At 35.1% G+C, this 25760-nt stretch overlaps 1 protein-coding gene across 5 annotated transcripts in view; it reads right to left on the bottom strand.

Annotated features, from left to right (window-relative positions):
• The window catches only part of LOC137248935 (uncharacterized), a 109800-nt gene that overhangs the window by 29894 nt on the left and 54146 nt on the right, over window positions 1-25760 (bottom strand). The window lies entirely within an intron of this gene.

Here is a 25760-nt window from a genome sequence, read left to right as displayed (position 1 = left end):
AATTATTTTAGGTTGAGATGTTACGTTCCTTAATTGACACAATACCTACCTACCAGACATATATTTTGCGAGCTACCTTTTTATACTAGGTGGAAAGGTAGAAATTTCCAAGTCTTGTAGTAAGGTGCTGTAGTTGACTATCTCAAAGGCTTTTGATAAGTCTAGCTCTAAGGGTGCGGTTCCGTGGTTTTTTGGTTCAATCCGTAATTTATTTGTATGTTGATGGTGTTTAGTGCGAAATAGTGCCATGAAATTTTCATAAACCGTAATAAGTAGGTATGAAAAAGTTCAGCTGCAAGGATCTGTTCCGAGTATGACAGTTTGTGGGAGCGACGCAACAAATCGTATGAAGTTACACTGAACTGACAGCCCTTGCTCGAGGCGAACAACACAATGTCTTTTTAAGAGGAACTACAGCTCGTAGTTCAGGAACAAAATGATGTATCTTTATTACAATGAACTCAGCGATCCCATTAGGGCAAAAATAAAGTAGCAGGAGTGCTTTATTCACCGCTATAATTGAACAAAAGGGAGGAGGAACATTATATTTAATTTACATATGTGATTTAGTTGAGCAGAAGATAATCTTACATTTAAAGACGACTTATCACCAAAAAAATTGGTTCGTCCTTAAATTAGAAGTGGAAAATAAGAGTTCGTGTAAATAAATATATACATATATACGTCTACGTTTGTGACACTTTCGAAAACTTTGGAATGTCTACTTTAGCTGAATTTTGCGATAAACAAAGTGTATTTTTCACTTTTCCCTTTCATTGGCGTTCATAGCCATTAAATCAATTCGAAGAAAAAAGTGCGACACAAATCAAAGCTCAAATTACATACAAGGGACCGGATGACCAATAACCAATTGTCACATACTGCTCCCTCGCACATAAATACGCAAACATATGTGCATATGTTCTATCTCTCGTTTCACGCCGTACATTTCACACATGACACTAAGAGTGGATAATGGCGCCAATTTTCGTGCGCCAATAATATTGAGCCAGCACTATAGATGAAATCAGTACAGTATGTTATCGTAATGTTGGAAATATGCGTTTCACCGGCCTGCCTACTATGGTCCGAAAATGATGACGCATGGAACTAGTTCGCACTATCTAAGAAAATGTCTCAAACATCAATCCCAAATCGATATTATTGCCAAGGGACATCACTTGTACGCTATATTTTCAACTTAGTCGGGCGATAGTAGTGTTGAGCAAATAAGGACGACAGAGTCTTCAGCTGTTTTTTTTAGAGAATAATAAACATTTAGTGAAATTTTAAGTTTCCTACTGTTAAAATATTACCCGGTAAGAACCTACAATTTTGACTATCGTGCCAAAATTAACATACCATTTTATTTTCATGAAAGTTATAAAATTAGTTGGTAAAAGGGAAAATTTCCGCCCATTTACTAACACACTTTTAACAATTTTTCTCTATCTAATATGACAAGACGCAATGACGCCACACGATGTTTTGTAACACAGCACTTAGTAACATTAGTTATATAGTTTAGAGAATATAAAAATTTTTATGACGTGTCAGCATATTTTGGGAATCAGTAGCGCCGGAGGACGTATCAAATGTGATTTTATGCTGAAGCGAATGCTCGTTGTCAATTCCATTGTTCCCGCCATGCCTGACTACAGTGGGTCGTTAAATTTTGTCGTGTTGTTGCACAGCATGTTTACAACCTCTTAGACAATGCCACCACCAACAAATTGGCTGACAGTAGAAACTTCAATACTCAATGCTAGCATTAGCAAAACATTACAATTGATTTTATTGCTTAATTGGCTGACACCCTGTAAGGAAAAATGGGAATATGTGAAACGATGAGATTGAAAAACTTTGCAGTGTCTAAGCTAAAATGATCTTAGCTTTTCGCGAGATTCTCGAAATAATCGTAAACCTCGCAAGCTTCCCAATATTCAATTTTATCGCTGCATTGCCTGTATTATGTTTAGAGTTTAAAATATTTTCTCGAGCAGAAGCGAGAGACTAGATAAATCAAGAACTGGGCTTCTCGCGAGATGTTCGAAAATCGAAATACTTGTAAAGTTCGCCATACCGACATTCAATTAAATTCGTGCACTGGTAAAATTGTATGTAGAGCTTTCGCTTCATTTACGAAGTTTTCGCTTGTGTTCGACAAGAACTCGAACCGGTAGGTTAGGTTAGGTTAGGTTTTCATACTTCTTTGCCTAGAATATGTTTTCTCAATTCTAGCAACTTCAGTACGCACCTACTTACCGTTGATATAAGAAATCAAAAATGGGATTAGTATCGAACAAACTACGCAGATATATTGACCGTGGTTCGTTTTGTGCTAACACATTTGAGAACAAATGAATGGCAGTGCTACCCGCTTCGTATTTTGGTTATACTGATCTTATTATACTCTTCAGGAAAATGAAGTGGTATATTAAGCTTGGTACGAATGTCAAATCGCACAGTCATCAGGACGACTGGATTGAAGCAGTCAGCCGCAATGCTGATATCAAGGCTTTTGGGATCACGCTTAACCATTTCCAAATAGACCTGTAGGGCGTGGAGCGACTTGAGATTTTCCCATATCACTATTGTGGGAACCATCCTGTTATTCTTTCGTCGACTGAACTATACTACTCCGACCCTTCCTCTAGACTACAACTTCTATATCAAAGTCCTAGTGTACGCGAGTGCGATTATACATATATCCGTTCTATCCGCAGAAACTACAGCAGTCATCACGGGTGGCTCCATACTTAAGTGCCATGTGGGTTCTTTCGCTCTCCGTAAGTATTAGACTATCAATCCACTGCAGCATCTTTCAAGGCAGCTCCAAGTCCACTTTCCAATAATCTCACATCCGTTGCAATCTACTCCGATAATCAAGCAGCGACCAAAGCTCTTCTAGGCGAGGGTACTTCCTCAAAGGTACCAATAGATTGGAGAAAAACGTTCAACAAACTAATGCGTTGGTGCACCACAATGGTGATGTGGGTTCCGGGTCACAGTCGTGAACTTGGAAGCTATGTTGCTGATGAACTAGGGACATGCAAACACTTCTTCATGTCTGTATTTACCGATAAAACCAATGTGAGATGGAAACAGGAACTCACTTGTGAGATGTCCCTACAACTTGACCTCGCATAAATGTGGATCGAAATAAATTATTATCAAACTAAATCGTCCCTCCTCAGGTCTCTTTAATGGATTCTTCACAGTACACTGTCTGATGGGAATACACGATAAACGCGTGGAAATATCAAGAATGACTTCTGAGGAAGTTGTAGGTGCAAGGGAGAGATGAAAAGTGTTTAACATTTCATTCACAGATGTCCGGCTCTAGCCAAGACATGCATGGAATGCCTAAGAAGCACTTCAGAGCTTGACTCTGATACAATTGAGGGTATCCTGTGTTATATCAGTTGGAAAATTGGTTAAATTTTTTAAACGGTTTTATTTAGCTTGCCTTGACAGGCTGGTAGGTTGGCTGGCTGGCACAAATTTTGTAATCGAAATTTAAGTAACTTACCGATAAGCTACAAGCTTGAAACTTGGAATATAGTTCAGAACCCGATGACAATGCAATAATAAGAAACAAATCGCCACTATGTGGCGCAAAGATCGAGATATTCACAAAAATCGTATTTCTGATCCGATTTGGTTCATATTTGGAACACATAATACATACAATAATAGAAAGCGACCTATGAAAAACAATCACCGCTAGGTGGCGCATGGATCGAGATATTCACAAAAATCGCATTTGTGGTCCGATTTGGCTCATATTTGGAACACATAATACACAAGAATAGAAAGCAACCTAGGAAAAAATCGCCGCTAGGTGGCACAAGGATCGAGATATTCCAATACATACAAGAATACAAATCGACCTATGAAAAAAAATCGCCGCTAGGTGGAGCAAGGATCGAGATATTCACAAAAATCGTATTTGTGGTCCGATTTGGCTCATATTTGGAACACATAATACATACAAGAATAGAAATCGACCTATGAAAAAACATCGCTGCTAGGTGGAGCAAGGATCGAGATATTCCAAAAATCGTATTTCTGGTCCGATTTGACTCATATTTGGAACACATAATACATACAAGAATAGAAATCGACCTATGAAAAAAAAATCGCCGCTAGGTGGAGCAAGGATCGAGGTATACACAAAAATCTTATTTGTGTTCCGATTTGGCTCATATTTGGAAAGCATAAGACATACAAGAATAGAAAGCGACCTATGAAAAAATCGCCGCTAGGTGGCGCAAAGATCGAGATATTCAAAAAAATCGTATTTGTGGTCCGATTTAGTCCATATTTGGAACACGTAATACATACATGAATAGAAAGCCACCTATGATGTCCGATTTGGCTCATATTTAGAACAAATATTACATACAGTCCGGTAGAAGTGATATGAAAATATTTTGGAGTTCGAGGAGGGACAAGCATACGTGGCGCAGAGTCGAGGTAAGTCTTTGGAAGGATTATGTATTGAGGACTTAGATTGTAATTGTCATGAAAGAGTCCTTGTAATAATGAGTCACTAAATTAACTAAATAGAATGAGAAATAATAGGCAATTAAATAAAGACTAAAAACTTGAATATAAAAAAAATTAAAAAAATTGTTTAAGTTAAACGGTTTTATAGAAAACAATACTTACATGAAGTAATAATAATATTGAAAGCTAGAAAATAATTAGGTAAGTCTTAGGTACTAGTCATCACACTCCTCATAAATCTAGGGCGTTGCTCAGACAATTAAATAAAAGTGTTGGACGCGTCAAATATCTATTGATAGTCATATATAAGACCAAATGAATCTTAATCAGCTTATGTTACGCCTCACATGTTTAGAAATTTCACGCGCCCAACGCTTTTATTTAATTGTCTGAGCAACACCCTAGATTGATGAGGAGGGTTATGACTAGTACCTAGGACCTACCTAATTATTTTCTAGCTTTTAGTATTATTATCACTTCATGTAAGTATTGCTTTCAATAAAACCGCTTAACTTAAATTTTTTTTAAATTATTTTATTACATATCTAAGGTGGAAGGGCATTAGCTCAGTATTACAATTGACCAGGTGGCTTAAGTGTACCTCACGGTGTTGATGGGTGCAGTCGCTGTAAACTTAACTCTCTTATCTCTGATCCGTAAGTCTTCAAAAGAGAAGAGATAGACCCACCAATAAATATTCTGATGATACTGATCAGGATGATGAGCTTGAATTGATTTAGCGGGTTCGTTGGAAAGCAGTTTTGAGATATCTTGCTGAAATTTGGTGAGCGGATATATTTTGATGTTCGAATTAGTTTTTGTCGGAATCTTGCAACGAATCGCACTAGTTTTCAACCAGCACAGAACTATCGCATCGAGAGACGGCACTAGTTCTACTTCTTTTCAGGTTCAATGTGGTAATATTAATCGTTCACGAGATGGTCGGGTAAAGCCTTAATGGTGCTTGTTACCGGAACGTACCGTATTTTTTTCCGAAAAAAAAAACCATCAACATGGATAACACTACCCAAAAATTCGGGGAATAACTTTATCGATAATGCAACTACAACAAGGCTTATCGTGATAGCTACATACTTATGTTTATCAAAAAGGCTTAGAATGTATTCTTGTGTTAAGCGTTCTTGTAAAATAGTTTTTGCCTACAGGGTCTTACAAGCAAGTAAGTAGAAGACATTACGAACACCGCCTAATATCCTTATATAGTTTATCATAAAATTTTCTTCCACATTTCTTTTCAATTTCTTCATTTCAATGCTTATGCGTTCACTTTTCTCCTCCAATGAACATAAAAATGTTCGCTAAAATTCTTTTCTTTTGTTACCATTTAACGGTAAATACTTTGTTGCCCATTAGCGATTGCCGTAAATGAGCAACATTTTATTATCGAATTAAATGCTCGTAAAATAATGATTTAGTGTTAACTTTTGCTGTTTGTTGTTTTATTTAATGGGTGCATACATGTATTCTAATTTTTAGCTTGTACAATTCATTAAGTCATTTAATGCAGGTTGCTCTGCTGTGTATAGAAAAACTAATTGATTTTGGTTACAGCATTTCCGCGAAAGTTTGCAGTACTCAAAAGGCCCTTAATTAAATCAATTTATGTTTCAGTTTGAAATTACACTTTACTTTACAACCAATTTAATAAAATGAAAACTTTTTACATAGAAATAGTAAATTTGTGATTTTAGTTGAGAACCTCCCCAGCGAGACGCTCGTCACTTGACCTCAACTTCGTTTCGGATGGGACTGGGGTTTTTATATTTTTGTATACAAGAAGTATATAATTGGGATGTTATGTTGTATGACGCCGGTGAGCAATCGTAGTCATGCTCAATCGCTATTTTTTATGTGTAGCTATCTTTTTGGCGGACGCCGTGGTGTGGTGATAGCGTGCTCCGCTCACCCGCGAAAGCCTCATCGAAAATATAGGAAACAGTTTTTCAATTGGAAAAAAAAGTTTTTATAAGCGGGCCCGCCCCTCGGCAGTGATTTGACAAACACTACGAGTGTATTTCTGCCATGAGAAGCTTCTCAGTGAAAACTCATCTGCCTTGTAGATGCCGTTCGGAGTCGTCATAAAACTGTTGATCCCGTCCCGTCAATTTGTTGGAAAAATTAAAAGGAGAACGACACAAATTGGAAGAGTTCTTCTCGTCTTTAAATTTCTTCGGAGGTAATCGCGCCTTGCATTTATTTATTAATTTTTTTGTCGTTTATATATTTAAATCACAACGAAAAATATACCAAAGCCTCGGATGAGAATTCTCTTTTCATGTACCGGTTTTGGCTTAGGTTTCAAGGACTACTATTTGAAGGCATGTAGGTACCTGAAATATTTCTTTTAGTGGTCAGATTATGTATGACGCGGTGACACTTTGCGTCGAAGTCACTCACATTCATATATATATAATACAAAAAATTTCACAAAGGCCCTCAGGTTCCCTGAAACTCACTTCAGTGAATGAATGTTCTTATATCATACGAGTTTTCGTTCACACAAGAAAAAAGCTTCGTTGCGTTATACATAATTTTCCCCTGACAGGCTATTCTTCTCAGAACCGGCATATATCAGACTCAGCATCCTCTTAAAAATGATAAAAAAGGGGAAACCTTTAGAAACCGAATTCCAGAAATGTAATGAAAAAATACTTGGGCACCTATAGAGGTTGCCACCATAGATCAGCTGGAACTGGAGTCGAACAACCTCTTATCAAAGGCACTGACACCTGCGTTGTTTCGGATCGATAAACATGAAATCAACAGGTCGAAGAGGATTTCAAGGAAGCGAAATGGAAAAACTGAAAAGTCTTTTGGAGTGAGATATGGTCCTGAAACTGATAAAAAATGATTACGGGGAATGTTCAAGTGGTGGTGAAGACTCACTTGAGGCGATACTTAATAGTCTTTTCCCATCGGGAGATAATGCGGCAGAGTTTTGTAAAATAGTTCAAACTTCAGACAAGGAGAGAGCAATACTTGAGTTGAAGATAAGTGTCTAAACTTAATGGGCGATGTAAACTTTTGGCAGATTTAACTCATAGGGTTCAGATGGGATTTTAACTGCTCTGTTGAAGGCGGCGGATGGGACTATTGTGGAATGGGTTAGAACATTAACGAAAGCAGGAAGAACCAGTCATCTAAACTCGAAAGCCTATAGGCCTATCAGTTTAACATCTTTTTTTTTAAAACTCTAGAGTCTAATTGATGTATATATTAACGTTATTAAAAACACAAACGCACTCTTTGCTATCTGGAAAATAACTCGACTCCTTTATTTCAGTAAATTTTATAAAAAACGTTAGTTATCTAAAGCTTACGACTAATTTCTCCTCTTTAAATTACTCTCCTTAGTCTTAGTATATTTACTCTTAAAACTATGTAACTTAAGTTAAGAGAAATATGTATGTACTATTTGTTAAAAGTATGTAAATATATGTATGTATAAAAGTATGTACAGAGCATATGGGTCCTTATATTACACCTCCACCCCTAGAATAGGCAGTCCCTGCTTATTCAGAACGTAAATATATTATAATTAGAAATATAGTTAAGTGTTATTATTATGTATATGTATATATGTATATATATTTTTTTTAGAACATAATTTTTTTTTTATTTATAATTCATGTTTTTCGTTTTACTTGGGATTTATATACTTTTTTAAATTTGTTATCGTTTGATACTAAATAATTTCCATCTTGTTTATAATTAACAATTTTCTTGTATTTAGGTTTTGATTTACTAAACCCTGTTATTATGAACAATGTTGTTGGCAAAACTGTCTGTATAAATTCTATAGCTTTTCTGATTCAAAGCATTTATACGATTAACTTTCTTCTGATGTACTATTTGTGAAAGTTTAGATATTTCTTCTTTTGGAATTAAATTATTCAAAAAATCAATTGGTCGAAATTTAGTAGTAGTATGAATAGTGTTGTTGTATGATATTATTGCTTTTTGCACATGTTCGCTAATATCATCCTTATTATTTGGATCCGCATTAAAGAGCCGGATGTGTTCGTTCAGGGTTCCATGAAGCCTCTCTATATCTGCATTTCCAGTTTTAAGATATGCTGTGGTCGTATGCCACTTTATTTCCTGTTCTTTTAAAAACTCTCTAATTACGGCAGTATCCAGTTCATTGTCGAATACTAATAGATTTGGTTTCCCTAAATACTGAATTCTCTCCTTTAGTGCTTTAGGTATTGATACCCAAGTTCTATCTTCTAAATAAGAGGCAGTTGCATTCTTCGGAAGTTTATCTTTGCTTGTCAGATACATGGTGCCTCGTTGTGGAAACCATATGTCTATATGAACAATATCGTTATGCTTTACTGGGGTGGGTGTAATGTTTAAACTGTATTTTATTGGAGACCTATCGTGTTTTGCAAGCTTACAAATTTCACAGTTATTGATGTACTTCTGGATTTCTTTTTGGAATTTCGGGTAACAATAATTTTTTTTCAATTCTTCGTAAACCTCATTAATACCTCTATGATTATTTTTAATATGCGTTTTTTCAATTAACTGCAAAAGACTTTCTCTATCAGTTATATCTTCTATAAATAAATTTGCCTTTAGTATTTTTAGGCTTTTGTTTTTTGCAAAATATTTTATATACAAAGCTTGGAATTCTTTGTATAGCTCAATATTTGGACAAAAAACAACTACGAGTCCTTTTGAAGGAAGTTTATCTTTTAGAAAGTTCAAAATACCACCCGCATTCGACACCTTTAAGTTATGTCTGATCTTATTTTTGAACATAATTTTTGTTTTACAAGAGTTTTCGTTTGATGTTTGGATAACTACCTGATTTTTAAATATATTAAGAGGATTTTCTGTGATTTTAATATAGTCAGCATCATCGCTCTCTGCGCTATGAACTGTATTAGCATCTTCATCAAATAATTCATGTAAATTTATTTCAATTTCGTTATTTGATGCCTCATAACTTAACCTACTTAGACCGTCAGCGATTACGTTTTCCTTTCCTTTTATGTAATTTATATCGAAATCGAACTCATTTAGCTTGATTTTCCATCTTTGGATTTTTGCATTAGGTTCTTTGATATTGTTAAGCCAAACTAAGGGCCGATGGTCTGTTTTTATTACAAACCTTCGCCCAAAGAGATAGGGACGGAAATACTTCGTTGCCCAAACGATGGCTAATAATTCTTTTTCTATTGTACTGTAATTCTTTTCATGGCCATTTAATGTACGGCTTGCAAATGATACTACTTTATTTCCTTGCATCAGTGCAGCTCCTAACGCAAAATTGCTTGCATCAGTTACAAGTGTGAATGTTTTATTGAAATCGGGATGAACTAGAATAGGATCATTTTTGAGTAACGTTTTTAATTTTTCGAAAGCGTTTTTATAATCTTTATCGTTTGTATTGATTTTCGCACCTTGTTTTAAATACTTAATAAGATGGTGAGCTATCTTTGAATAGTCTTTTATAAAACGTCTATAAAAACCGGTTATGCTTAAAAACGATTTTATTTCTTTTTGTGTTTTGGGCAGAGCTATTTTATCTATAGTTCTAAGCTTTTCCGGGTTGGGTTTGATACCTTCAGAAGTGACAACATGGCCTAAGAATTCAGTTTCTTTTGCCAGAAAAGTGCACTTGTCAACCAGCAATTTCAAATTTGCTTGGCTGAAACGTTTTAATACTTTCTCTATTGCTTCTAAATGTTCTTCTATACTTGTCGAAAAAATTAGAACGTCATCCAAATAAACTAAACAGATTGAACCAATGTATTCTTTCAATACGTTGTTAATCAGTCTTTGAAAAGTTGCTGGCGCATTACGGAGACCAAACGGCATGCGTAAGAACTCATAATGGCCAGTTGCTGTCGAAAACGCGGTTTTTGGAATGTCGTCGGGATGAACCTCTATTTTATGGAATCCCTTTGCCAAATCAAGGGTAGAAAAATATTGGCATTCGCCTAGTTTATCAAAAATATCATCAATGTTTGGCATGGGAAATCTGTCCTCGATAGTAATATCGTTTAGTTTCCGATAATCAATTACCAAACGCCAGTTTTTTTTATTAGAAGAATCTAGTTTTTTCGGTACGATCCATATTGGACTATTATAAGGACTATTTGAATGTCGTATTATATTTTGTTTTAGCATGTTTTCAATCTGGCTATCAACTTCTGCTTTATGCACCTCAGGATACCTATATAATTTGGAATAAACTGGCATATCATGCTTCGTTGCAATCTTATGTTTTATTTCATTAGTAAACGTGAGGTTGTCATCTTTATCGTAAAATACTTGCTTATATTTTCTAATAATTCTTAACATCTTTTCTTTTTCATATTCTTCTAGGTGGCTTGTTCGAATTTGCGACAAAACGCTATCTCTTTCAACTTCGCAATTAAAAACAAAGTTTTCTTTGTAAGCTAAATTAACATAAGCTTCTTCCTCCGTAGATAAAAATAATGTTATTACAGCATTACTTGTAATGAATTGTCGATTAGTTAAATCGATTATACAACTTAAATCTTTTAAAATATTATTACCTATAAGTCCATCAAAGTTTTCATGAAAAGGATATTCTAAAAATTCGCAGTGATAATTATTTAAATTGAACTCTTTAATTCTCTTTTAATTAACTCTTTATTGGGAATTTGCAAAGTTTTGTTATTGATATTTTAGTACCTAGTGCTCTTGCTACTACGTTCACATTTTGCTTAAATTTGGGATGACAAATATTAGGATTAATTATACTAAATTCGGCGCCAGTGTCAATTATAAATCTTAAAACCTTCACAGGATTATTTATAACTATGTAAGGAAGTCTTGCTCGTCTGCTACAGGAAAATTTACATTCGAGTTTCCTATCTCCATAGGTTCTACTTGCTGGTTAACATTATCAAAATTATATCCTCTTTGATTCCTAAAAGCTGATTGCCTAGTTTGGTTTGATCTACTGTCGGGGTAAAATTGTGGAACATTTCTATTTGTATTTTGTGAAAAATTGGATCGCCTTGTTTGACCTGTGGAATTGGAGTTTGAGGGGTTATTACAATAAAAATTCGGATTGAATTGCTGTTTATTTTGATAAGACGAAGTTTGTTGGCCTATTGGTACTGTTATGTTATTGTAATTAAGCCTATTTGTATTACTAAATTGCCTTTCTTGAATGGAGTTGTTATTATAATTATCACTAAAGTTCGTTCTTATACTTGAATTCAAATAATCTCTTTTTGCTGGACCAAACTGGGTGTAATGCTGATGTCTGGCATCTAATATTATCTTGAAGGCATCTTCCAATGTTTTCGGGTCTCTAGAGAATATCATAGTACGTGTTGGCTCAGGAAGATGATCTCTAAAAGTTTTAAGTGAAATCCTATTAACTTCTTCAGTTGTATAATCCGTATCTTTATGGGTTAAATTTCTTTTATGAATCCTATTAGCAAGTTTGTTAATTTTAAAATAAAAATTTTCTATTGTTCCTTGTAATCTACAAGTTTTTAAATCATCCATCAAGTCATTACTGCTATATTTTTCGCCAAAGTTTTTAATTAAAATATCTTTTAAAATCGGCCAATCGGTTACATTAGCGTACCTATGAATTGCTTCCCTAGTTTTACCAACACATTTGTTTCTTATGTAGCCATAAAGAATATTTTTATTAACATTGTCAAACTCTGCCATTGATGGAACAATATTTTCAACTTGACTTATAAAATCAGGTAGCTGATTTGGATCGCTGCCATCAAAATTTTCAATATTTTTAATGCAGGTTAAAATTAAATTAAATTTGCTTATTTGTAAAGCATCCATAATGAATTTTGTATATATTTTTCCTAATTATGTGTAAGTACGTAGGAAGAAAATATGCAAAGTAAGTGCTCTCAGTAATCAAACAGAAAAGAAAATAAACATGTATCAAGTTGTAGTACTTATTGTTGTTGGTAATTATAATTGTTGTTGCTCATGTCATTTGCTCTGCTACTTGCTATTGCTGGCCACTTCTCCAGTTGATGACTTTGTGCAGTTAAATAAATGCGATGTAAACTTTGTTGTTGTCGTTCGGCTCCAAATACTGCTCCTCTTTTCGCAGAAGATAATGTGTGTAAAGTTTAAGGTGCAATCGGTTCCCTGAGAGTGGGTTTCTCAATTCACGATTGTAAGTAACTATTGTTGTTTACATGTACTTAGCACGTATTTTCTATTTATTTAATTTTTTTTTCTTATAGCATTTTTGTTTTTATTAGAGGGAGTCAAGAAAACGATACAGTCGGAGTGTTATCAATGAGAGATCAAATATTGTTGTCGGCTTTGTTTTCGACACAAAATATTCTTGTTTTATCTCAATATGAGAGTGAAGATAAAATTTTTTGTATAATAGAAAATTGATGGCGATTAAAATTTTTGCAAATTTTTCCCCTTCATAGAGATCACACCTTAGATTTTTAATTTTATTTTTTCAATATTTGTTTCTTTTGCGGTTTTGTTGTTTTTGTTAATAAACAGTTATTTTGAAAAGAAATATTTTCACTCAACTTAAGTTTTTACACAATATTTATTTGCCTTTTTTTTTTTGCAATAAGTATAACTTTCATTTGCGATTTTTGTTGTGTTTAAATTTTCCATTAACAAGTATTTAATTCTGTTTAAATATTGTTTTATATTTATTTTTTTTCCTCGTCGCCATTAACGTTATTAAAAACACAAACGCACTCTTTGCTATCTGGAAAATAACTCGACTCCTTTATTTCAGTAAATTTTATAAAAAACGTTAGTTATCTAAAGTTTACGACTAATTTCTCCTCTTTAAATTACTCTCCTTAGTCTTAGTATATTTACTCTTAAAACTATGTAACTTAGTTAAGAGAAATATGTATGTACTATTTGTTAAAAGTATGTAAATATATGTATGTATAAAAGTATGTACAGAGCATATGGGTCCTTATATTACAATATATGTATAGTAAAATATCAACGCAACATTTCTCTCTTAACCAGAGCTGCTCAACCTCTATACACTTGTAGCACAGATACAAATTCACAAATTGAACATAAAAAAAAATTTCATAGCACTCCCATATGCCCTCACATATAAATTCAATTCATGTGAAAGTGCCTGAATTTCACATGAAAGTGCAAAGAAGGAGCACTTCCATATGAAGCCAAGGCACTTTTGTATGATATTCAAATTTACTCTAACAAATTGACATGAAAAAATTTTACATAAATATTGTAGCACTCATGATACAAAAAATTGAGGCAGTTCCAGTTAGTGTGACGTTAGTTACTTGACAATGACAATTTCACCAAAAACAAGCTACCAGATTGAAAAATTTTACGAATTTTTCTAATTTTAATGGATTTCATATTAACGAATACGACTAAATTACTTTCATAATTATTTTAAATAAAAAAGAAAGAAAATGAGCCCCATGTCTTGGAAATATTTTAATACGAAATATCAGCCTAGAAAAGAACGTTTGTAATAAGTTTTTCGAGCTCCCGAAAATTGTTTTGGTGGAAAAATCGTGAATCAAAGTATGCAAAGCAAGGGAATATAGCCTTCTCAAGTGTACGTACGTTTGCTCAGAACATTTTGACAAAATACACACGTTTGTCAATGCTTGCTCAAAGGAGGTCCTTATAAACCGACACCCCAATTTCTTGATAAATTGGCTACAAGTCCACCTTTTTTATTTTTTATTTATTGTATAATTCAAGCGTTGCGCTTTAGGAGGGAATTATCAAACCATTTTTTAGGGAGGCGGACTTTGTAGGTACACTTTTTCTCAACATGCCTTGAGAAATATCCACTGTATGGGCATGATAATAGGGCCATGCTAAAATAACAGGACTTTTCGTGTATTTTTTCTGTCTAGGGGTCAAGCAGCCATAAAGATATGAGTCACTAACCAATGTACGAGTCGTTATCCACTATTTTTCAATAAAATTGCATGTTTTACTGAATTCTCAATCGATATATATGCACATAAATCGTGCTAAAGCATATTATTGTTGTCTCAGATGACCATTGCGTTTTCGTCCTAAAGGAAATTTCCATCTAGAAAAACCACAATTTCGCCTTAAACAGTAACGGTATGGCAACGCTTTTGGCAAAACAAGAAACATTATGAAACTTCAAAAATGCCCAAAAATGTCAACAAATTTTGAGCGGAACTACCTTCTTTTTTGTATCATGGTAGCACTGAGAAAATTTTTAACTCAAAGTTTATTCATTAAGGGGCCATCAAAATTATTTAAACATTTAAAATAAATAAAATTTTTTTTTAATTTAAAAAAATTTCAGTGTACATATAATTTTGTATATGTATTGTGATTTGCACTTCAATATCAAAATTTTTGATCAGCCCTGCTCTTAACCTCAACCTGCTTAACAAAACAAGCAAGTCAGTCGTTACAACCTGGCATGTAGTGGTCATGAACACAGAAATAACTTTGGAACACCAGAGATAGACGCTAGATATTTTTCTGGAGATTAGAGGGGCTTACAACAATGGAGCAATCACGAACACAGGCCCGTCGCAATGGGGTATGTGCGAGGCCATAAAATTAGTAAACGCGGCAGGCAGGGGTATTATAACCATTGCTATGAACGCCGCTTTTCAACCAACTGCTTCAGCAACCATAAGTGGCAGATTTCTGTCAATAACCAGCTGTCTGTTAGTATGACGCTGCAGAATGTACCTTCCTTTGCATATGGTTAGTTGCCAAAAATGATCAAGTATTGTTTTTTAGGAAAAAAGGGCCCTAATTGGACCGAGTTTGAGCTAGGAAAGGTAACCCTACAAAAGAAGTACCGCAGAAATTATTTATGAATTATACTCGATAGTAAATTGTCATAGAAACTCCATTTGGAAGAAAGGGCACTTGTATGTATGCAAGGTGAGGCCATAACACACGTGTGCGTATATCCCACATTATCTTATTGTGTATTAACGGCAATATCCAAACTCATACTTTCTTATATGGTCCTTGTTTTGTGGGCATCTACACTTATACTAAAAACGCCTACGATGTATACCCCGGTAGGTATGCCTGTCGTAAGAGGCGACTAAAATACCAGATTAAAGAGGTTGTGTAGCGCAACTCTTTCTGGTTGCCAGAGCAATATATAGCTTCCCCAAACCCAATTGCCAACCTCACCTATCCATGGCGAATCCTGTCTCATTAACAGTCTAGGCTCTGGCGACCCCGAGCTCCTCATGGATCTAGAGGGTGGGAGGGCGTTATGGCCAAGAAGGTCACATGTGGTCATAACAAATAGTTCCCGAGATGGTCAGGCTTGGTACCAGAACGTACCGGATCTGCATCCGGCAAAGGACTATCAACATCGGTAACACTCCCCGAGGCCTTCGCTACACAAACAACAACAACATCAACGTATACAGATTATCGACGATAAGCAAAACAGGAGCCTTAAAAGCTACTCCGACAACAGGATTGCATTGGTTAGGAATATAGATGGCAATGTCAGGTCAAAGAGTAGGGAAAGAAAGAATCAGCACTATGAATCTACGATTTGCCAACGATATTACACTCAGAAAAAAATAATAATAATTCCCTAAAATGAGAAAAAAGTTTCCTGAAAAGTTTTCTTTAAATTAAGGAAAATTTTAATTAATGAGTAAAAATTTCTTATTTTGAAACTTTTTTCTTAAATTTGTTCAGCGGAACCATACAAGGTGGCAGCATGGTGACGTACCTACAAACGTAAATAAAAGTTGCATGTACTTTGTTTTTGTAAATTCGATGGACTAATGTCAAAATCGTACTGCGCCGGAAGTTGATGTATCAAATCATATTTAAAAAGTACAAATCAGCTGTCACCGTGCCGCCACCGTATATAGTTCTGCCATGGTTCAATCCAGAATACTTGATTGAGCATTTTTTACAATATTTACATATACGAGATAGCTCACTGGTTTAAGCAACCGACTGTGATGTGGGGGAACACGAGGCAAGTTTATCTATTCTTAAGAAAGTTTTTGCTATAAAAAAAAATTATTTTTAAGAAAATTATTTGTCAAGTAATTCTATGGAAAAAAATCAATAACATTTTTTTATTATTATTACCTTTATATTAAGTCGCTTTCATGTTTGTCCCCTCATTTCCATACGAATTTTTGACCCACGGAAAAGTCTTTTTCGGTAATTTTCCGTTGAGCTAGACACTTGATACTTAGAACATAGTTCAGATCTGAGAGACATTACAATGCAAGTGAAAAAAAATCCGCTAGGTGGCACATGGATCGAGATATACAGAAAATTAATTTTAAAATGGAAATTTTACGATCGACTTTTAACTAACTTATCGGCGATTTAGAGACTTGAAACTTAACACGTGACACGAGTCGATGGCACTACAACTCGTGGAAAACCAAATGCCGCCAGGTGGCAGACGAATCGAGATAAACGAAAATCCATGAAAAGTACAGGGAATCTTTTTTTTTTCTCGGACGTTGTGGCAGCGCACTGCCCTCAAGTGGCCCGATGAAACCAGGCTAATCCTGTTTTTGGTTTTTTTTAATTTATACATACTGTTTTTTTTTCTTTTTTTTTTATGTATCCTAATTCTTATTTATGTGTTATTTATAATTTTTTTGTTACCGAGTCTTTGAGAGGCAGTGGCTTCTTAAGCGCCGAGATCTAAAACCGCTCAGCTACAGAGAAACTCATCAGCTGAGAAATATAAAGTCACAAAATACAATAGACTAAAAGTAAATATAATTTTTTAATTATTAAGAGAAGATAGAACCGTCTTTTTTATGGCAAAGAGCGAGTCCGAAACATCAATTAAAAGGTTCGTGTAGTTGGAAATTGCTTCTGCATTGTTTAAGAATTATAGGTTTATAATGCCTTGAAACTCGGCATGGAACATTCAAGTTTACTTCGTTCAAAAGAAATGGGCTTGAAATCGATCCATTTAAAAGTCTAGCCATAAATAGTACACCTAGCATTTCTCTACGACTTGCAAGTGTAGGAAGATTTATTAGTTTTAATCGATTAGTGTAAGGAGGAAGATTTTACGGAGAGTCCCACTGAAGATTTCTCAAGGCGAAAAGTAAAAACTGTTTTTGAATTGATTCTAGTCTATCCACATGAACTTGATAACGCGGATTCCAAATTATCGATCCGTATTCTAATATCGGCCTCACCAATGATGTAAAAAGGGTTTTTGTAACGTAAGGATCACCAAACTCTTTTGCCCATCTTTTCACAAATGCTAAAACCCCTCTCGCTTTATTGACTGTGGCATTAATATGAGGGTTGAAACTAAGTTTGCAATTCATTGTAACTCCCAAATCGACAAAAACATCAACGCTTTCCAGAGTTTGGCCATTAATTGTGTAGGAAGCTGGCTGTATGTTCTCACGTGAAAAACACATGGATTTACATTTTTCTATGTTGAGAAGCATAAAATTCGCATTACACCAAGTAACTAAATGATTTAAATCCGCCTGGAGTACAGAACGTTCTTCAACCGACGCGTATGACTTAAAAAGTTTTACGTCGTCGGCATACATTAAAATTTTAGAAGATTTTATAGTTGTGGAAACATCGTTTATAAAGATCAAAAACAAAATAGGACCGAGATGGCTGCCCTGAGGCACACCGGAGGGAACATCGATGACATTCGAACAAAGGTTTTTAAAAATGACTCTTTGAGTTCTACCGCAAAGATAGGAGGAGATCCAGCGAGTTAGGCCAGGTTGAAAACCAAGCAATTCGAGTTTATAAACAAGTAATGAGTGGCGTACTTTGTCGAATGCTTTGCTGAAATTAGTGTATATAACGTCGGTATGATGATTGTTTCTAAACCTATTAAATACGTGAGTTGTAAATTCAAGCAAATTGGTTGTGGTTGATTTGGCTCTACAAAAGCCATGCTGAGAACTATCTATCAATGTAGAAATCGAAAATGTAAGGTGATTAGTAACGATTGCTTCGAAAAGCTTGGGGATAGCGGAGAGCTTTGCTATTCCATGATAGTTTTCAATAGACGACTTGCTTCCTTTTTTATGGAGTGGGATAAGAAAAGATTCCTTCCAAGCCGTCGGGAAAATGCCATTTTTTAAAGAGAGGTTAAACAGATCAGTAAGGGGTTGGTAAATGTATTCCGCACATTTTTTAAGAAAACATGTTGCGATCAAATCGGGACCGTATTTGAAGGATTCTTTTAGGGTCTTTAGATGTAGTAGAACATCTTCAGGCAGCAAATGTGGGGCATATATTGAGTTACTAGAATGGAGCTCATACGGATAATTTGTAGGTGATGAATCAACCACAGCAGAGTAATTAGAGTGAAAAAATTGAGCGAAGAAGTTTGCAATCTCTTGATCGTCGCTGGAAATGCTATTTCTAAACTTCATGGCAGAAGGAAACCCGTTAGTTCTGCGTTTAGAATTTACGAAATCATAAAAACACTTCGGGTGCCAAATAATGTTTCTTTTTATTTTACATATGTAAGCTTTATAACACTTTTTATTAAGTTCAAAATACTTATGATGGAAAATAGCGTACTGTGCATAATGAGAATGTAAACCGGTTCTCTTATATAATTTGAATAAACGTGATTTCTTATTTTTTAAAGCTTTTAAATCTTTAGTAAACCAAGCTTGCACTGGTTCAATGTACGAGCATGTGCCTTTGGGCACATGTTTTTCAAATAAAGTATAAATGGTTTTATTAAAATGTAAAACGTTTTCCTCTACATCCTCTTTATATCGAGGCCAAGTTATCTCAGAAAGCTCTTTATTTAAATTGTTGAAATTAGTTTTGGAAAAATCAAAGCATCTGGTAGAGACACGTGTTTTGTTAGTGCAGCCGACTTCGTTGCTTATGATTTCGTAAGTTATCTCAAGAGAAGGATGGTAAACATCTTCTGGCAAAACAAGAGGTTCACACCGATTTATAGAGAATTTAGATATGTCGTCAACAAATGCTAAGTCTAAGAATTTTCCATACTTATTCGGAAAGAAGTTGATCTGATTAAGGCAAAGATCAGTAATTCCATCCAAAAAGTCATTGTTATGCATCTTGGATGATACGGGGACAATATTGTGATCAACGGTATTCCAAGATATATGTGGCAGGTTAAAGTCGCCTAAAACAATCATTGAGTCCGTGGGCTTTATCATCGACTTGACTGATTGTAACAGTGAAATATGGTACATATACACTGATAGATCAGAAGACGGTGGAATATAGCAAACGGCTAAGTAAATATGACCCCGGCCTAGTAAGATTCGGATGCATTTAAACTCGATGGAATAAACTTCGGCTAAATTAACATCTTCAGATGGAATTGAAGAATGTACAGCTAGCAAGACACCACCTCCGGTCCTATTTAATCGATCATTTCTATAGGTCTGATACTCACCGCAAAAAATTTCGGAATTTAAAACATTGGGTTTCAGCCATGTTTCGGTAAAAGCAATAATATTATAGTTACAGTGAATGGTTTTCAAATATAAGTCAGTTAATTTAGTATTTAAGCCTCTAACGTTTTGATAGTAAATGCTTAAGCAAGATGTTAAATTAAGTTTTTTGGATCGGAACTTTGAGGAGGAATTTTTGCTACATTTTGAGTAATCTCAATAGTCTTATGCACAAATTCGCGAACAAAAGCCCCTGGTGGCCAAAATGCGCTGTCCAAAAGTTTATCAAAATCTTTTGAGTAAACATCAATTCTAAATGAAGAAATGTTTCTTTCGTAATTAAATTAAAATTTTCTTAAAGTCATGCCGTCAGCCTTAATTTTCGAAGTGACATAAGACTTGATATCCTCAACGGAAGCTTCTTTGTCAAAGCGAGATACAAAAATCGATTTTTTGAGCGGGCCTACAACCAGCTTCTTAGCCGGTACTTCTGAATAAGAAGTCACAGATTGAGAAGTTACAGTTACAGTTTGAGACTCTAAGGTTTTTTCCGCGGCCTTAGAAGTGGATGGAACCACAGCTTGCGGATTAGGGGAAGCCAAATCTATTAGCTCCACTTGCGGAAGATTAATGTTCTGAGCATGATTAAGATTCAAACGTTAGGTGAGTCTTCAGAGAGTTTTTGTTTTGATCTTGCGATCGATTTTTAAGTAACTTCCCGGCGAGCTATAGACTTGAAATTTGAGCCGTAAGTCAGAACCCGGTGACAATTCAATATTTTATCAAAAAAAATTCGCTAGGTGGCGCATGGATCGAGATATTGAGAAAACTAATTTTAAATGGATAATCTTGCAATCGACTTTTAACTAACTTCCTGGATATCTAGAGACTTGAAACCTGAAATATAGTTTAAAACTCAGTGACAGTGAAATGTTTGATCAACAAATTTGAGGTACGTAACGCACAAGTCGAACTATTTAGAAGATTACGCCATACCTTCATGGCTAGCCTCATAAGTGTTGCAGGCGTTGTTGAATTCCACCTCGTTGAAGGCCCAACTCAATCCACGTACGTGCATACCTTTAAGCGTATGCGACTTTCACCATGATTCTTTTGGACTTTCAGGCGTATGCGAATTTCACCACGATGTTCAGCTGTGCAAATTAAGTAGCTGACAAACGAGGTTGAATTCTCTTGTTATGATGCGAGGTGGAATTCTGTGTTTTGTTGCGAAAATTCCACTAATTCTCTTAAATGTTGCTATTTTGAATAAATAAATATAAGAATTTACACTTAGGAATTACTTAAATTACTAATCAAAGTTGCAATTGCCTTTTTGTAGGCAGTACTAAAAAATTGAAAATAAAAAGATGAAAAAAAATGTTAAGGACTACATTTATATAAATAGACCTAAAAATTGCAGGCAATTTTTCTTTTAATACAGACATAGTCCTGTTGAATTTTGACTAACAAATTTTAACAATAGCTCTTGTAAAAGAATTTTTGGATTTAAAATTATAAAGGTAGAGCGCGTGTTTAAATTTTAAATAATCAATTAGTTAATCCCAAGTACATGGTTTGCCTTGAATTGAAAGATTGCGCTCCACCTTTATAATTTTAAATCCCAAAATTCTTTTACAAGAGCTATTGTTAAAGTTGTTTAGTCAAAATCCAACAAGACTATGTATGTATTACAGGAAAAATTGCCTTCTATTTTTTGGTCCATTTATATAAAGGCAGTCCTTAAATTTTTTTTATCATCTTTTTATTTTAATAGATATTTTCCTAAATTTTTTGGAAATTTCTTTTTATTAAGTTGTTCACATCTCTAAAGAAAGAAGATGATGACGTCATGCTTGTAAATAAGGCCTCGCCAGTAACAGCAGATTTTTGAAGTGCGGGGTGCAGGAAGATACGGTTGAGGTTGTTGTATGTTCTTTTTCTTCTACTTGTAGCGATTACGACACTCCCCGAATTTGGGGAGTCTTATCCATGTTGATTATCTTTTACCGGATATACATAGATCTGTAACGCTTCGGTAACAAGTACAATTGAGCTACTAGCCCGCCCATCTCGGGAACGATATTTTTCTGTTGAATCCCTGCGTTCTGCGTTCCTGTCTTGCGCTCCAGGTACTAGGGCGGTAGAGTTAACTGATGTCGAGGCAGCAGGGCCCTAGAAAACTTCTACTATTTTTCAAGGGAAATGGAATAATGGGATCATTTTATAACATTAGTCCAGTTTCCTAATTGAAGTTTTTCCGTTTGGTCTTCAAACAAATTTCGGTAACACTGTGGACACATTCCGTCTATGTGCGGGTCAGTCCAACCTCACCTAACCTAGCAGATACACACAAAATTTCGTAGATCCTTAGGATAGGAGCTGTTGAATGAGGTTTTAAATATAGCACCTCTTATGAGTTAATGCATTATCTCCATCTACAAAAATTCCTCAATAACCTAAATGCATGAAAACTCGCCAAAAAAACAGAAACACGAATTTCTCTTAAAATGTAACCGCATAGATTCATAGCCTCCGACATAACGTGCCATGTGGATTGCTTGTCAACAAACCGCAAAATGCAATCTCACTGATCCATACGCTGACACAAATTACTCCGGAACACGAGTTTTTCTCTGCAAATACACACGCACACAAAAAACGATGGAGTCAGCAACCACAATAGGCAATCGCCAGCAATCTGGCGCACAAAAAATCCTCACAACAAAAACAAAAAGAAAAATAGAAAAAAAATACAACAAACGATGATGATTTATAATTAGGTGAAAATTTAGTGCTCTTTAAAATTTAATTATTCATTTCGGTTATGGTAGGCAGGCGCACCGCACCGACAACCACTTCAATGGTGCCTTTATGAGTTGTTTTTTGTTGTTGTTGTCGGCGTTATGGCATGCTGAGCTGTATAATGATAAATCGCTGCGCACACACGCGCCATATGTGGGCAATTTCTGAGAGGCGGTACATGTGATTTTGGTTTGACAGCGACGCATAACCGAGCTGTCAACATAAAAGCAACATACTTGACGTTTTGATCGTCGGGGGTGAATTTATATGTAGAATATGCGAAACAAGGGGCATATTTGATATGTATGAATGTATATACATTAGACTAGGTCGATTTATTAACCGATATCGTGCCATCGATTTTGAGATAGAATTTGGGTTCAGGAAAAAAAGTTCCACTAAACATACCCAAGAAAATTATTTTCGAGCCTGCAAAAAAAAAATGGTGAAAGGGTAAATTTTTCGACCAAAACACTACCCAAAACCCAAAAAATATTTTTTTTTCAATACACTGTTGTAAAAATATTGGCGGTAACAGTTTTTTGAAAAAAAAAAAAATACTTTTTAGGTTTTGGGAAGTGTTTTGGTCGAAAAATTGACCCTTTCGCCACTTTTTTTTCGCAGGTTCGAAAATTATTTTTTGGGTATACGTAGTGGAACTTTTTTTTCCTGAGCCCAAATCCTATCGAAAACTCAATGGCGCGATTTCGATTAACTTTCGTCCATACAAATCGATCCAGGTTAATATACATGCAGATTAGGATGGATCGGTTTATTTTGTGACATTGAATCTAGATTTTTGGAATCTACATAAAGATTTTTAAAATTTAATTCCTTGTTTTAAAGTTTTTCAGACCCAAACTATTTAGTAGATTTTTCTCAAATATCCCTTACATATTTTTTAGACTCAAGAAGTAACATTACATACCGTTTTTCCTTTACCCATTGACTTGTGCCCGAGATGAACAGCAGCGAACAGGTAAAAGGAAGTGGCATTTTTTTTATCAAATTTCGTAACTTAAATTCTTCTTCTTTTTTATTTCCGATAATTTAGAAAAAAACTTTTTTGAGTTTTGAAACTAAAACTATTCATACTAATATCGAATATGGTCCTTGAAAGTTCTAGAAAAAATAACGAAAATTATGAACTTTTTTTAGTATGCAGTTATGAAGCCCAATTAATTTTTAGTCTGAGAAAGTACAAATTATAGGTCTCTCAAAACTTCTGTTGATCTTTTAAATAATTTTTTTTCCGAAGTTTGTTTCAGATTTTCTTCATATAAAATATGAAAGAAAGGCTGAAGCACACTTGGAAAAAAAATTGTCAATAATCAGTGCGAGTTTTCAGAGATCTATTGCTTGTAAGTACTTTGTTAAATTTAAACTGATTGGGTTACAAAATTCCGTACTCAAACAAACTTAGAAAACTTGAATTTTCAAATATTTCGAAAACGTTTTTGAAATTGGTTTGAATAGTGCTAGTAAGAAATTGATGGCAGTTTTATTTTAAATAATAGAAAATAAAAAAGAACCCAACTATCAAAATTTTGAATAAATTTCCAATGACATTTTCGTGCTCACTGCTGTATATCAAAATGTGTCAAAATTATCCCAAACATGTGATCATCATGACATTACATACAACCACATTTCAGAGGAGAATATGAAACATAACATGTTTCGATTTTCTCGAAGGGTTTTTAGATGTCGACCAATAAAAAGATTGGACAGGTTCGAAATAACCTTAAGAGCTTTTCTCTATCTGAATTTGTTTTTTAGAATTTTGCTGGAAATCCAATGACCCTGGAAAAACCTTCCCATAACAAATTGACCTACCCTTATGTATGTATGTGGGTGCCTATATGTGAGCACTTACCCCTGATAGTCCGCCTATTTTAAGAAGATATCTAGCTATATACTGTGTACTAAACAGCAGAAATTCATATCTTAAATAAGTTTGTAGGAGAATAGTGCCCCGTCTATATATCCCTGCCTAAAACGGGGTTTTTCTGCAATTGCACATTCTAGAGGCAAGTAAGTACGCACATCTTAAGGACACAGTTTTCTGTTTTAATCGGTTAGACCAACTTGGTTAGTCTCACGCCGTAAGCCTAGCATATTATATTCAACACTTTGAAGCTCGCGCCTGGATCTACGCCTTTCCTGATAGGTTTAAATGTGTAACATTTCCCTATTTTCTATTACGCTCATTATTCACCTACTGATAGCGATAAGGAGACTCCACAAAGGCTTTGGAGAGATTTACAGATGATCATTATCCCTTCGGGATATTTACATGGTACATTCCGCAAAATAACACGCTTGAGTTACTAGCCCGACCATGGCGGGACCGATTTGATATGAACACTTTCCACCTTCCAGGTCATCCAATACTCCCTCGCATGCTAAATAAACAGTGTTCGCCACGAGTAGATGAGGATGATAGAATGATTGCTCTACACAGCAAGTTGAATCCCATTTCTCGCAATCTAATTGGGATCTCAGTCACCCTTTAATTCACATATATTCGCATATGATCGGGGACCCTGTAGATATTATAGTCATCCCTATCTCAATTCTTTTTAGTGCTTGGTTTGACCTATAAGACTCCAGATCGACGTTAATAGATCATCAAAGTGCTAGACTTCTGACATCAAAAGGTAGAGAGCTTTCAGGTATGGGTTTACCTCACTCACGGTGACATCGATAAACATTATCTGCGTGATAGATCATTATGACATTAATGGCAATTGTCGCGCTGAGATCTGCTCACGATCGGATGTTTATGGGCCCAACGTGTCAGCTCTTAGGAAAAGTAAGGAAGGTATGCCTTTGGCCATTTGCTTACTGCTGCTGGACAAGTGGACTCGAATCAGCTAAGTTAGCATTGGGCCGATACCACATTTTGCCAGGTGTCGATATTGTTGATGTTGTAGCGATGAAGAGACTCCCCGAAATTTTTGGAGAGTGTTGTCGATGTTGGTGGTCCTTTGACAGATATAGATCCGGTACTTTCCGGTAACAAGCACCATTAAG

This window comes from Eurosta solidaginis, chromosome 4 (assembly GCF_040869045.1).
Source record: "Eurosta solidaginis isolate ZX-2024a chromosome 4, ASM4086904v1, whole genome shotgun sequence".
NCBI lineage: Eukaryota > Metazoa > Arthropoda > Insecta > Diptera > Tephritidae > Eurosta > Eurosta solidaginis.
The sequence above is the reverse complement of the archived record's forward strand: the minus strand, read 5'-3'. Positions and strand labels throughout refer to the sequence as shown.